This window comes from Salmo salar, chromosome 26 (assembly GCF_965601325.2).
Source record: "Salmo salar chromosome 26, fSalSal1, whole genome shotgun sequence".
NCBI classification, from domain to species: Eukaryota; Metazoa; Chordata; class Actinopteri; order Salmoniformes; family Salmonidae; genus Salmo; species Salmo salar.
The window spans coordinates 27,220,576-27,233,902 of record NC_138316.1 but is presented as its reverse complement, the minus strand read 5'-3'; the positions used below and the strand labels follow the sequence as shown (position 1 = coordinate 27,233,902).

The window sequence follows — 13,327 nt, the reverse complement described above, 5'->3', positions numbered from 1 at the left end:
CATTTTAACCTAATTTGCATATGACACACCCACACCATGTAACATGGACAACCATGACCCATGTTCCTATGTGTTATGTAGGCATGCCACCCTGATGCCATATTGAGGTAGGGAAAATTAGCTACTTTGGTATTTGGTTTCAATGATGTAGGAATCACCCTTTATGCTGTGAAATAATACATATTAATTTTGGCTGTGTCCAGTATTCCTAATACATATTCCTGCAACTCTGTGGTCTACTGTATAGAACAAGTCCCCCCCTCACACACATGTTTGAGAGCTGTCCCCTTTTCCAGATGTGATGCATTGTGGGTGTGAAATGGCTGCATTCATTATTACATTTCTGAATAGTGTACATCGAATTCCATGAAATACATTCAATGAAAAAATGTGTATGATATCCTTGAATGTGAACAATAGTACATTTTGATAACTTTTATATAGACAGCCAACATAGTAAATAGACTACCATGACCCATGTTCCTATGCCACCCTTTGTCACGGATGTCGTAGGGATTTGACCAAAACGCAGCGGGAACGTGTATACTCATCTTCTTTATTATAAAAGAAGGAAAAACAAACATATCACATATACAAAAACAAAGCACGACACTAACAGTCCTGTCAAGTGCACAGTCACTAAACATGGAAGCAACTACCCACAAACCCCCATTACAAAACACCCCTATACATAGGACCAATCAGAGGCAACGAGGAACAGCTGCCTCCAATTGAAGGCCAATCAACAACCCTAAACATAGAAAATAGAAAGACTAGACTAGACCATAGAAATATACTAACATAGAACATAAACCAAAAACCCCGGAACACTCTAAACAAACTCCCCTCTATATAAACACATAGCCCAACAAACCCCGAAACACTCTAAACGAACACCCCCCTGCCACGTCCTGACCAAACTACAATAACAAATAACCCCTTACTGGTCAGGACGTGACACCCTTAGTGCTATAATGAAGTAGTGTCAGTAAGGTACATACTTTCGTGATGTGAAGTAGCAGACCATAATGAAAGTTTGATGAGAAATTATTGTTCTCACCTGGTCTTCAGAGAAATGCAATGCTCTGAGGATGCTGTTCCGATTAACTGACAATGGAAGAATAATGAGTAGAGGGCATGAAGCTCTGAGCTTTCTCTTAAGGTCACAGTCAAAATGACGACCTCTTCGTTTTTGTCCAGATGTAGGAAGCCCCCTAGGCATTTTAAAAGAAATCAGAACAACAATTTGCATTATTCTGTATGAGATTCCTCCACTGATACAGTACATTGAGACAGCAGCCAGGTGTGCTGTATGAAAAGAGGACCACTGGTTTTCACCACGATTGTCTCAGATATTTGTAAACAAATGGTTCTCTGCTCTCACAAAGGGGACTCCTGCCCACAGCTGTGTGTCTCCAGGTGTTTGGCTGCGCATCCCATTCTCACAGGAAAGTGTCTCTGCCGCCTGCTTCCTGTCTGTCTCACTAATCACCTGCCGTTATGCTGCTGGAGTCAACATGGAGTGAACCCATCCATCTCAGTCCACTCAGTTATTCATGGCCAGTGACTGGTATAATATATAGGATTTTAAATCCCCATCCGTACAAGTGTCTTGGCTATTAGGGGTCCTGCCTTGTACAATATTCAGAGCTAACTACATAACAAGGAAAACCAGCCATAATTGATTTGATTTGATTGATTTGCACTTTTCGCACCAATGTATGTTCATCTCTAGGAGACAGAACGCGTCTCCTTCCTGAGCGGTATGATGGCTGCGTGGTCCCGTGGTGTTTATACTTGCGTACTATTGTTTGTACAGATGAACGTGGTACTTTCAGGTGTTAGGAAATTGCTCCCAAGGATGAGTCAGACTTGTGGAGGTCTACCATTTTTTTGTTGTTGAGGTCTTGGCTGATTTCATTTGATTTTCCAATGATGTCAAGCAAAGAGGCACTGAGTTTGAAGGTAGGCCTTGAAATACATCCACAGGTACACCTCCAATGGACTAAAATTATGTCAATTAGCCTATCAGAAGCTTCTAAAGCCATGACATCATTTTCTGGAATTTGCTAAGCTGTTTAATGGCACAGTCTACTTTGTGTATGTAAACTTCTGACCCACTGGAATTGTGATACAGTGAAATAATCTGTCTATAAACAATTGCTGGAAAAATTACTTGTGTCATGCACAAAGTAGATGTCCTAACCGACTTGCCAAAACTATAGTTTGTTAACAAGAAATTTGTGGAGTGGTTGAAAAATTGGTTTTAATGACTCCAACCTAAGTGTATGTAAACTTCCGACTTCAACTCTAAGACGCTTCTAGCCCCTTCTTATTAATAGTATCTGTTGCTTTTATACATGTCGTACTACTGGAAAGTCGTCTTAATTCTCACTCAAAAAACTCCTGTGGCTAATTTTTCAAATTGGCATGTTTTGTTTCTAAATGTCTGCGCAAGAGTGAAGGTTTGTGTTGTGAGATTGTACTTTCGCAGATATAACACACAGTGGCTTTTAAACACCCACAAATGCTTGTTAAACAAGTGTTAATTGATCACTTTTTTCATGGCTATTAGGGGCCCTACCTTGTACAGTATTCAGAGCTAACTACATAACAAGGAATACCAGCCATAACACTAACTTACATAGTGATTTCTTGGCCTAGTGTTTTGTGGTGAATTAGATAAGCTACTAATGTTCACACCATATTTTCAGTGTTTTTTCTTTAACATAGCTGTGGAGGGCTTCCTCACTGAGAAAACCTACTCGACAAATACTAAAAGAGCAAATTTTCCATGAGTTTTTTAGGAAATCATGATATGGACTCTCTTTGGCATGTACGTTTCTCGGTCATGGGTGGCATACACTGGGATATGGGGGAGGGGAGTGGGTGGGGTATTTGCATTGTCCTATTTCCCCCCCACATGATATCACCGACGAGACTCACACGAAGGTACAGACACATGCATACATTGTGATATTGTTGTATGGTGGTATTAAACATTTTGTATTGTAGATATGTATTGGTGTAATAATGTTATATGATGTACTTTTGTATCTTTTGTTGTATATGTAATGTAAGTGTTTTTATATAGTTTTGGACCCCAGGAAGAGGGATCCCTAATAAATAATACTGACCTGGCTGACACAGAAAGGAAGGGGCCAGTTCTTTCTGAACTGACCCTGACTCATTGTGACTTTGGCTGGTCCATGGATGAGACCAGTACTGTGTGTGAGTAGGCATGTGGACTAGGCCTACTGGCAGAGAAATAATGAATTCAGTGGCCCATGACAGTGGCTTTTAAACACACACAAATGCTTGTTAAACAAGTGTTAATTGATCACTTTTTCTTGGCTATTAGGGGCCCTGCCTTGTACAGTATTCAGAGCTAACTACATAACAAGGACAACCAGCCATAACACTAACTTACATAGTGATGTTTATGCCTAGTGTTTCGTGGTGCATTATATAGGCTACTAATGCTCACATCATATTTCCAGGGTTTTTTCTTTAATATAGCTCCTCACTGAGAAAACCTACTGGACAAATACTAAAAGAGCAAATTTTCCATGATTTTTTAAGGAAATCATGATATGGACTCTCTTTGGCATGAACGTTTCTCGGTCATGGGTGGCATACACTGGGAGATGGGGGAGGGGAGTGGGTGGGGTATATGCAAATAGAACATTAACATATACAGTGAGGGAAAAAAGTATTTTAACCCCTGCTGATTTTGTACGTTTGACCACTGACAAAGAAATTATCAGTCTATAATTTTAATGGTAGGTTTATTTGAACAATGAGAGACAGAATAACAACAACAAAAATCCAGAGAAACGCATGTCAAAAATGTTATAAATTGATTTGCATTTTAATGAGGGAAATAAGTATTTGACCCCCTCTCAATCAGAAAGATTTCTGGCTCCCAGGTGTCTTTTATACAGGTAACGAGCTGAGATTAGGAGCACACTCTTAAAGGGAGTGCTCCTAATCTCAGTTTGTTACCTGTATAAAAGACACCTGTTCACAGAAGCAATCAATCAATCAGATTCCAAACTCTCCACCATGGCCAAGACCAAAGAGCTCTCCAAGGATGTCAGGTACAAGATTGTTGACCTACACAAGGCTGGAATGGGCTACAAGAACATCGCCAAGCAGCTTGGTGAGAAGGTGACAACAGTTGGTGCGATTATTCGCAAATGGAAGAAACACAAAAGAACTGTCAATCTCCCTCGGCCTGGGGCTCCATGCAAGATCTCACCTCGTGGAGTTGCAATGATCATGAGAACGGTGAGGAATCAGCCCAGAACTACACGGGAGGATCTTGTCAATGATCTCAAGGCAGCTGGGACCATAGTCACCAAGAAAACAATTGGTAACACACTACGCCGTGAAGGACTGAAATCCTGCAGCGCCCGCAAAGTCCCCCTGCAAATCAAAGCAAATTTATTTATATAGCCCTTCGTACCTCAGCTGATATCTCAAAGTGCTGTTCCGAAACCCAGCCTAAAACCCCAAACAGCAAGCAATGCATGTGAAAGAAGCACGGTGGCTAGGAAAAACTCCCTAGGAAAAACTCCCTAGAAAGGCGAAAAACCTAGGAAGAAACCTAGAGAGGAACCATTCTATGAGGGGTGGCCAGTCCTCTTCTGGCTGTGCCGGGTGGATATTATAACAGAACATGGTCAAGATGTTAAAATGTTCATAAATGACCAGCATGGTCAAATAATAATAATCATAGTAGTTGTCGATGGTGCAACAAGCACGTCTGCTCAAGAAAGCACATATACATGCCCGTCTGAAGTTTGCCAATGAACATCTGAATGATTCAGAGGACAACTGGGTGAAAGTGTTGTGGTCAGATGAGACCAAAATGGAGCTCTTTGGCATCAACTCAACTCGCCGTGTTCGGAGGAGGAGGAATGCTGCGTATGACCCCAAGAACACCATCCCCACCGTCAAACATGGAGGTGGAAACATTATGCTTTGGGGTTGTTTTTCTGCTAAGGGGACAGGACAACTTCACCACATCAAAGGGACAATGGACGGGGCCATGTACCGTCAAATCTTGGGTGAGAACCTCCTTCCCTTAGCCAGGGCATTGAAAATGGGTCGTGGATGGGTATTCCAGCATGACAATGACCCAAAACACACGGCCAAGGCAACAAAGGAGTGGCTCAAGAAGAAGCACATTAAGGTCCTGGAGTGGCCTAGCCAGTCTCCAGACCTTAATCCCATAGAAAATCTGTGGAGGGAGCTGAAGGTTCGAGTTGCCCAACGTCAGCCTCGAAACCTTAATGACTTGGAGAAGATCTGCAAAGAGGAGTGGGACAAAATCCCTCCTGAGATGTGTGCAAACCTGGTGGCCAACTACAAGAAACGTCTGACCTCTGTGATTGCCAAAAAGGGTTTTGCCACCAAGTACTAAGTCATGTTTTGCAGAGGGGTCAAATACTTATTTCCCTCATTAAAATGCAAATCATTTTATAACATATTTGACATGCATTTTTCTGGATTTTTTTGTTGTTTTTCTGTCTTTCACTGTTCAAATAAACCTACCATTAAAATGATAGACTGATCATTTCTTTGTCAGTGGGCAAACGTACAAAATCAGCAGGGGATCAAATACTTTTTTCCCTCACTGTATCTAGACTTATAGTTGTACAGTAGCCAGGTTTTCATGACTGGATAGATAGCATGATGAATGCCGTGTTCTCTGTGCTCTCTGTTTGTCTCCTGTCTGATTGTGCCTAGTATTGTTGACATACCACTCCATTGTTTGGCTAGTCTAATTGTTCACATTCCTGGCCTAGTTTCCAGCCCAGGATTCTAGGCTATGTACGTGAAAGTAAACAGCAGATTAAGCAGTTAATTCCACGATTTTCTTGCCCAGGTACCCCCTCCCAGGCAAACCAGCGACCCAAGGACGCACATCATATGTTAGCAAAAAAATAAAAAATATCACGTCTTGCCTTATCATCAGGTGAATGACAATTGTCCCCCACAGTGAAATTGGGGAGGGGACTGTGGATCTGTCTCCGTCCATTTGTACGTTAGTCACACGATATCTCAGACAGCACTGGGCCGATTTTGACTAAACTTGGGTGAATGATGTGTCTTGCCATAGAGATCCGGAATTTACAAAATGACATTGATTGGCCAAAGGTGGGAGCTATAGTAATTAACTGAATTGTTAGTCACGCGCAATATCTCTATTGGCCCAAGGGGGGCACTGCATCATTTATCTGGGACGACTTGTTAACTGTTGCCTTGTTGCAAGAAGTAATCAACATTTTAAAATGAATATATTTGGTAAATCGTTTTTCATCATTTGTCTGCGCAAGAGTGAAGGTTTCATTGAGTTGTGAGATTGTACTTTTGCAGATATAACACACAGTGGCTTTTAAACACCCACAAATGCTTGTCAAACAAGTGTTAACTGAACACTTTTTTGGCTATTAGGGGCCCTGCATAATACAGTATTCAGAGCAAACAAGGAATACCAGCCATAACAGTAACTTACATAGTTATGTTTACGCCTAGGGTTTGTGGTGAATTAGATCAGCTACTAATGTTCACATCATATTTTCAGTGTTTTTTCTTTCACATAGGTGTGGGGGGCTTCCTCACTGAGAAAACCTACTGGACAAATACTAAAAGAGCAAATTTTCCATGATTTTTTTGAGGAAATCATGATATGGACTCTCTTTGGCATGAACGTTTCTCGGTCATGGGTGGCATACACTGGGATATGGGGGAGGGGAGTGGGTGGGGTATATGCAAATTGAACATTAACATATACAGTGAGGGAAAAAAGTATTTGATCCCCTGCTGATTTTGTACGTTTGACCACTGACAAAGAAATTATCAGTCTATAATTTTAATGGTAGGTTTATTTGAACAATGAGAGACAGAATAACAACAACAAAAATCCAGAGAAACGCATGTCAAAAATGTTATAAATTGATTTGCATTTTAATGAGGGAAATAAGTATTTGACCCCCTCTCAATCAGAAAGATTTCTGGCTCCCAGGTGTCTTTTATACAGGTAACGAGCTGAGATTAGGAGCACACTCTTAAAGGGAGTGCTCCTAATCTCAGTTTGTTACCTGTATAAAAGACACCTCTGTTCACAGAAGCAATCAATCAATCAGATTCCAAACTCTCCACCATGGCCAAGACCAAAGAGCTCTCCAAGGATGTCAGGTACAAGATTGTAGACCTACACAAGGCTGGAATGGGCTACAAGACCATCGCCAAGCAGCTTGGTGAGAAGGTGACAACAGTTGGTGCGATTATTCGCAAATGGAAGAAACACAAAAGAACTGTCAATCTCCCTCGGCCTGGGGCTCCCTGCAAGATCTCACCTCGTGGAGTTGCAATGATCATGAGAACGGTGAGGAATCAGCCCAGAACTACACGGGAGGATCTTGTCAATGATCTCAAGGCAGCTGGGACCATAGTCACCAAGAAAACAATTGGTAACACACTACGCCGTGAAGGACTGAAATCCTGCAGCGCCCGCAAAGTCCCCCTGCAAATCAAATCAAATGTATTTATATAGCCCTTCGTACATCAGCTGATATCTCAAAGTGCTGTTCCGAAACCCAGCCTAGAACCCCAAACAGCAAGCAATGCATGTGAAAGAATCACGGTGGCTAGGAAAAACTCCATAGGAAAAACTCCCTAGAAAGGCGAAAAACCTAGGAAGAAACCTAGAGAGGAACCATTCTATGAGGGGTGGCCAGTCCTCTTCTGGCTGTGCCGGGTGGATATTATAACAGAACATGGTCAAGATGTTAAAATGTTCATAAATGACCAGCATGGTCAAATAATAATAATCATAGTAGTTGTCGATGGTGCAACAAGCACGTCTGCTCAAGAAAGCACATATACATGCCCGTCTGAAGTTTGCCAATGAACATCTGAATGATTCAGAGGACAACTGGGTGAAAGTGTTGTGGTCAGATGAGACCAAAATGGAGCTCTTTGGCATCAACTCAACTCGCCGTGTTCGGAGGAGGAGGAATGCTGCGTATGACCCCAAGAACACCATCCCCACCGTCAAACATGGAGGTGGAAACATTATGCTTTGGGGTTGTTTTTCTGCTAAGGGGACAGGACAACTTCACCACATCAAAGGGACAATGGACGGGGCCATGTACCGTCAAATCTTGGGTGAGAACCTCCTTCCCTTAGCCAGGGCATTGAAAATGGGTCGTGGATGGGTATTCCAGCATGACAATGACCCAAAACACACGGCCAAGGCAACAAAGGAGTGGCTCAAGAAGAAGCACATTAAGGTCCTGGAGTGGCCTAACCAGTCTCCAGACCTTAATCCCATAGAAAATCTGTGGAGGGAGCTGAAGGTTCGAGTTGCCCAACGTCAGCCTCGAAACCTTAATGACTTGGAGAAGATCTGCAAAGAGGAGTGGGACAAAATCCCTCCTGAGATGTGTGCAAACCTGGTGGCCAACTACAAGAAACGTCTGACCTCTGTGATTGCCAAAAAGGGTTTTGCCACCAAGTACTAAGTCATGTTTTGCAGAGGGGTCAAATACTTATTTCCCTCATTAAAATGCAAATCATTTTATAACATTTTTGACATGCGTTTTTCTGGATTTTTTTGTTGTTATTCTGTCTTTCACTGTTCAAATAAACCTACCATTAAAATGATAGACTGATCATTTCTTTGTCAGTGGGCAAACATACAAAATCAGCAGGGGATCAAATACTTTTTCCCTCACTGTATCTAGACTTATAGTTGTACAGTAGCCAGGTTTTCATGACTGGATAGATAGCATGATGAATGCCGTGTTCTCTGTGCTCTCTGTTTGTCTCCTGTCTGATTGTGCCTAGTATTGTTGACATACCACTCCATTGTTTGGCTAGTCTAATTGTTCACATTCCTGGCCTAGTTTCCAGCCCAGGATTCTAGGCTATGGACGTGAAAGTAAACAGCAGATTAAGCAGTTAATTCCACGATTTTCTTGCCCAGGTACCCCCTCCCAGGCAAACCAGCGACCCAAGGACACACATCATATGTTAGCAAAAAAAATTAAAATATCACGTCTTGCCTTATCATCAGGTGAATGACAATTGTTCCCCACAGTGAAATTGGGGAGGGGACTGTGGATCTGTCTCCGTCCATTTGTACGTTAGTCACACGATATCTGACAGCACTGGGCCGATTTTGACTAAACTTGGGTGAATGATGTGTCTTGCCATAGAGATCCGGAATTTACAAAATTACATTGATTGGCCAAAGGTGGGAGCTATAGTAATTAACTGAATTGTTAGTCACGCGCAATAGCTCTATTGGCCCAAGGGGGGCACTGCATCATTTATCTGGGACGACTTGTTAACTGTTGCCTTGTTGCAAGAAGTAATCAACATTTTAAAATGAATAGATTTGGTACATCGTTTTTCATCATTTGTCTGCGCAAGAGTGAAGGTTTCATTGAGTTGTGAGATTGTACTTTTGCAGATATAACACACAGTGGCTTTTAAACACCCACAAATGCTTGTCAAACAAGTGTTAATTGATCACTTTTTTGGCTATTAGGGGCCCTGCCTAATACAGTATTCAGAGCAAACAAGGAATACCAGCCATAACAGTAACTTACATAGTGATGTTTAGGCCTAGTGTTTTGTGGTGAATTAGATCAGCTACTAATGTTCACATCATATTTTCAGTGTTTTTTCTTTAACATAGCTGTGGGGGGCTTCCTCACTGAGAAAACCTACTGGACAAATACTAAAAGAGCAAATTTTCCATGATTTTTTTGAGGAAATCATGATATGGACTCTCTTTGGCATGAACGTTTCTCGGTCATGGGTGGCATACACTGGGATATGGGGGAGGGGAGTGGGTGGGGTATATGCAAATTGAACATTAACATATACAGTGAGGGAAAAAAGTATTTGATCCCCTGCTGATTTTGTACGTTTGACCACTGACAAAGAAATTATCAGTCTATAATTTTAATGCTAGGTTTATTTGAACAATGAGAGACAGAATAACAACAACAAAAATCCAGAGAAACGCATGTCAAAAATGTTATAAATTGATTTGCATTTTAATGAGGGAAATAAGTATTTGACCCCCTCTCAATCAGAAAGATTTCTGGCTCCCAGGTGTCTTTTATACAGGTAACGAGCTGAGATTAGGAGCACACTCTTAAAGGAAGTGCTCCTAATCTCAGTTTGTTACCTGTATAAAAGACACCTGTTCACAGAAGCAATCAATCAATCAGATTCCAAACTCTCCACCATGGCCAAGACCAAAGAGCTCTCCAAGGATGTCAGGTACAAGATTGTAGACCTACACAAGGCTGGAATGGGCTACAAGACCATCGCCAAGCAGCTTGGTGAGAAGGTGACAACAGTTGGTGCGATTATTCGCAAATGGAAGAAACACAAAAGAACTGTCAATCTCCCTCGGCCTGGGGCTCCCTGCAAGATCTCACCTCGTGGAGTTGCAATGATCATGAGAACGGTGAGGAATCAGCCCAGAACTACACGGGAGGATCTTGTCAATGATCTCAAGGCAGCTGGGACCATAGTCACCAAGAAAACAATTGGTAACACACTACGCCGTGAAGGACTGAAATCCTGCAGCGCCCGCAAAGTCCCCCTGCAAATCAAATCAAATGTATTTATATAGCCCTTCGTACATCAGCTGATATCTCAAAGTGCTGTTCCGAAACCCAGCCTAGAACCCCAAACAGCAAGCAATGCATGTGAAAGAATCACGGTGGCTAGGAAAAACTCCATAGGAAAAACTCCCTAGAAAGGCGAAAAACCTAGGAAGAAACCTAGAGAGGAACCATTCTATGAGGGGTGGCCAGTCCTCTTCTGGCTGTGCCGGGTGGATATTATAACAGAACATGGTCAAGATGTTAAAATGTTCATAAATGACCAGCATGGTCAAATAATAATAATCATAGTAGTTGTCGATGGTGCAACAAGCACGTCTGCTCAAGAAAGCACATATACATGCCCGTCTTAAGTTTGCCAATGAACATCTGAATGATTCAGAGGACAACTGGGTGAAAGTGTTGTGGTCAGATGAGACCAAAATGGAGCTCTTTGGCATCAACTCAACTCGCCGTGTTCGGAGGAGGAGGAATGCTGCGTATGACCCCAAGAACACCATCCCCACCGTCAAACATGGAGGTGGAAACATTATGCTTTGGGGTTGTTTTTCTGCTAAGGGGACAGGACAACTTCACCACATCAAAGGGACAATGGACCGGGCCATGTACCGTCAAATCTTGGGTGAGAACCTCCTTCCCTTAGCCAGGGCATTGAAAATGGGTCGTGGATGGGTATTCCAGCATGACAATGACCCAAAACACACGGCCAAGGCAACAAAGGAGTGGCTCAAGAAGAAGCACATTAAGGTCCTGGAGTGGCCTAACCAGTCTCCAGACCTTAATCCCATAGAAAATCTGTGGAGGGAGCTGAAGGTTCGAGTTGCCCAACGTCAGCCTCGAAACCTTAATGACTTGGAGAAGATCTGCAAAGAGGAGTGGGACAAAATCCCTCCTGAGATGTGTGCAAACCTGGTGGCCAACTACAAGAAACGTCTGACCTCTGTGATTGCCAAAAATGGTTTTGCCACCAAGTACTAAGTCATGTTTTGCAGAGGGGTCAAATACTTATTTCCCTCATTAAAATGCAAATCATTTTATAACATTTTTGACATGCGTTTTTCTGGATTTTTTGGTTGTTATTCTGTCTTTCACTGTTCAAATAAACCTACCATTAAAATGATAGACTGATCATTTCTTTGCCAGTGGGCAAACGTACAAAATCAGCAGGGGATCAAATACTTTTTTCCCTCACTGTATCTAGACTTATAGTTGTACAGTAGCCAGGTTTTCATGACTGGATAGATAGCATGATGAATGCCGTGTTCTCTGTGCTCTCTGTTTGTCTCCTGTCTGATTGTGCCTAGTATTGTTGACATACCACTCCATTGTTTGGCTAGTCTAATTGTTCACATTCCTGGCCTAGTTTCCAGCCCAGGATTCTAGGCTATGGACGTGAAAGTAAACAGCAGATTAAGCAGTTAATTCCACGATTTTCTTGCCCAGGTACCCCCTCCCAGGCAAACCAGCGACCCAAGGACGCACATCATATGTTAGCAAAAAATTTTAAAATATCACGTCTTGCCTTATCATCAGGTGAATGACAATTGTTCCCCACAGTGAAATTGGGGAGGGGACTGTGGATCTGTCTCCGTCCATTTGTACGTTAGTCACACGATATCTGACAGCACTGGGCCGATTTTGACTAAACTTGGGTGAATGATGTGTCTTGCCATAGAGATCCGGAATTTACAAAATTACATTGATTGGCCAAAGGTGGGAGCTATAGTAATTAACTGAATTGTTAGTCACGCGCAATATCTCTATTGGCCCAAGGGGGGCACTGCATCATTTATCTGGGACGACTTGTTAACTGTTGCCTTGTTGCAAGAAGTAATCAACATTTTAAAATGAATAGATTTGGTACATCGTTTTTCATCATTTGTCTGCGCAAGAGTGAAGGTTTCATTGAGTTGTGAGATTGTACTTTTGCAGATATAACACACAGTGGCTTTTAAACACCCACAAATGCTTGTCAAACAAGTGTTAATTGATCACTTTTTTGGCTATTAGGGGCCCTACCTAATACAGTATTAAGAGCAAACAAGGAATACCAGCCATAACAGTAACTTACATAGTGATGTTTAGGCCTAGTGTTTTGTGGTGAATTAGATCAGCTACTAATGTTCACATCATATTTTCAGTGTTTTTTCTTTCACATAGCTGTGGGGGGGCTTCCTCACTGAGAAAACCTACTGGACAAATACTAAAAGAGCAAATTTTCCATGATTTTTTGAGGAAATCATGATATGGACTCTCTTTGGCATGAACGTTTCTCAGTCATGGGTGGCACACACTGGGATATGGGGGAGGGGAGTGGGTGGGGTATATTCAAATTGAACATGAACATATACAGTGAGGGAAAAAAGTATTTGATCCCCTGCTGATTTTGTACGTTTGACCATTGACAAAGAAATTATCAGTCTATAATTTTAATGGTAGGTTTATTTGAACAATGAGAGACAGAATAACAACAACAAAAATCCAGAGAAACGCATGTCAAAAATGTTATAAATTGATTTGCATTTTAATGAGGGAAATAAGTATTTGACCCCCTCTCAATCAGAAAGATTTCTGGCTCCCAGGAGTCTTTTATACAGGTAACGAGCTGAGATTAGGAGCACACTCTTAAAGGGAGTGCTCCTAATCTCAGTTTGTTACCTGTATAAAAG

The 13,327-nt window shown here is 42.0% G+C and overlaps 1 protein-coding gene, 4 non-coding genes and 1 pseudogene across 6 annotated transcripts in view; 1 reads left to right on the top strand and 5 right to left on the bottom strand.

The window, feature by feature from the left end:
• dennd5a (DENN/MADD domain containing 5A) overlaps positions 1-13,327 on the top strand; it is a 94,076-nt gene that overhangs the window by 10,262 nt on the left and 70,487 nt on the right. The window lies entirely within an intron of this gene.
• Positions 2,739-2,793, bottom strand: LOC123730852 (U7 small nuclear RNA). The gene has a single exon (XR_006762305.1). It is a non-coding gene; the product is annotated as a U7 small nuclear RNA (small nuclear RNA).
• LOC123730855 (uncharacterized) lies at positions 3,498-3,568 on the bottom strand (annotated as a pseudogene).
• On the bottom strand, positions 6,617-6,671 carry LOC123730851 (U7 small nuclear RNA). The gene has a single exon (XR_006762304.1). It is a non-coding gene; the product is annotated as a U7 small nuclear RNA (small nuclear RNA).
• LOC123730850 (U7 small nuclear RNA) lies at positions 9,721-9,775 on the bottom strand. The gene has a single exon (XR_006762303.1). It is a non-coding gene; the product is annotated as a U7 small nuclear RNA (small nuclear RNA).
• Positions 12,825-12,879, bottom strand: LOC123730849 (U7 small nuclear RNA). The gene has a single exon (XR_006762302.1). It is a non-coding gene; the product is annotated as a U7 small nuclear RNA (small nuclear RNA).